We start from the raw sequence: 2,255 nt of genomic DNA on the forward strand, positions 1-2,255 counted from the left end.
GCTATATATGCCAGGTCCCTTGAAACATATGCTGTGCAGATGTTTCTTCTCTGCAGCGACTGTGTCAAACAGCAAGGATGGACCAGCTCCCGGCACATAGGAACATTCTAGTAGAAGCTGGAGAAACACTAGGCAAGATGTGAATTGGATGGACTCGGGGGTGGGGGGGTGGGGGTCACTCTGAGGCTGGGCCCTCTGCTTGGGATGGCCTTTCTCTGTGTCCCCAGTCAACATGGCCTGTAGGGTTTTGAGGGCAAGGTGGAAGCTAGGGGGTGAGGGAGTGCTGGCCTAAAGCAGGCAGGAGGGACCAGCAGACCACAGCTGGCCTGCTCACCTGACCTTGTGGCCCTGGACTGGTCTCTGATGCCCCTCCCTGCCCTGGGCTGCACCTCTGGCCTAGGGGAGGGCCCAGAATTCATCAATCACACACTGAATCCTGCTTTCCTGCCCAGCACCCGTCAGAATTTCTTTCTTTTTTAAACATATTTTTATTGATTTTAGAGAAGGGAGAGGGAGAGAGAGATAGAAACATCAGTGATGAGAGAGAATCATTGATCGGCTGCCTCCTGCACATCCCCTACTGGGGATCAAGCCTGCAACCCAGGCATGTGCCCTTGATTGGAATCGAACCTGGGACCCCTCAGTCCACAGGCTGACACTCTATCCACTGAGCAAAACCATCTAGGGCTTTCTTTTCTTTTTTATATCACCAATTGCCTTTTTTTTTCTTAATCCTCACCCAAGGGTATGTTTTTATTAATTTTAGAGAGAGTGGAAGGGAGAGGGAGAGAGAGAGAGAGAGAGAGAGAGAGAGAGAAACATTGACATGAGAGAAACATCAACCAGTTGCCTCCCGTAAGCACCCTGGCTGGGGATTGAACCTGCAACCTGGGTGTGTGCCCTGACCGGGAATCAAACCCACAACCTTTTGGTGTGCAGGACAACGCTCCAACCAACTGAGCCACACCAGCCAGGGCCCTGTCAGGGAGAGGGAGAGAGAGAGCGAAAGAGAGATGCCCTGACCTGTTTGGCTCAGTGGATAGAGCGTTGGCCTGCGGACTGAAGGGTTCCAGGTTCGATTCCAGTCAGGGGCATATGCCTTGGTTGCGGGCACATCTCCAGTGGGGGGTTTGCAGGGGGCAGCTGATCGATGCTTCTCTCTCATCGATGTTTCTAACTCTCTCTCCCTCTCCCTTCCTCTCTGTAAAAAACCAATAAAATATATTTTAAAAAAAAAGAAAGAGAGAAAGGGAGAGAGAGAGAGAGAGAGAGAGAGAAAGAGAGAGAGAGAACTGCACAACGGGATTTGGACAAAAATGGTCATAGCACTTGTGTTTGTAAGAAAGAGAAACTGGACACCACTGACATGTTTTTCCTCCACACACTGAACAGAGAGGTCTGGTGCGTCCATCCTGCTGGCCTTTACAAGTGATAGTGGAAAAATAGTGATGGTGGAAGATCTTTATTATTTGCCAGGAACCTCCTAAACGTAAATACCGTAAGTGAGGCGGTGGGGTGGGAAATAGATTACAAAACAGAATGTATGGTGTGACCCCAAGTTAAAACCCCTCCCCCAGCCCTCACACGCACCCCCCCTCCCAGCTCCCTCGTGACTTACCCCATTGGCCTGGAGCCAGCCTGTGGGGGAGGGGACAAGGACTATATTGGGAAGGGGATGAGATCACCAAAGGCTGGCAGATTTAGAACCGGGTAACTTTTTCCAGCCGTGAGGCTCTCAGGGGTTTCTGCGCTAGCTCAGAAACCTTGGAGCCGAGCCCTGTACCTCCTTCCTTCCCAGGAGTGGAGGTGGTGGCCAGCGCTGGAGAAGGTGCAGGTGCTGAGCTGAAATTGAGATAAAATGACAGGGTGGGTCTGGGGTGCCCAGCTGGGACCCTATAAGAACTTTGCTCCCAGCAGATCTGAGTGCCCTATTACTCCCCAGGGACTTCTGTGGGCAGAGAGTGCATTTTGTGGGTGCAGGAATATCCCCAAGGGTGGATCCTTGTGGTGAGCTGAACTGAGTCCCCTGAGCCTAGGTCTAACACCCAGTTCTGTCTGAAGTTCCTATTTGCCAGCCTAGCCCTCCCTGAATAAGACTCCCCCACCCCCACCCCGATTTCTTTAAAAAACAAACAAAAAGTATCTATATCTATAAAAGCCAAGCGACCGGAACAGTGGAACGACCAGAACAACCAGAACTATAATGCATACTGCAGCAGCCAACTGGCCCGATGTGGGTCCCGATCGGCACCCGC

The sequence above is a fragment of the Myotis lucifugus genome, unplaced genomic scaffold, assembly GCF_000147115.1.
Source record: "Myotis lucifugus unplaced genomic scaffold, Myoluc2.0 scaffold_274, whole genome shotgun sequence".
In the NCBI taxonomy this organism is placed as follows: domain Eukaryota; kingdom Metazoa; phylum Chordata; class Mammalia; order Chiroptera; family Vespertilionidae; genus Myotis; species Myotis lucifugus.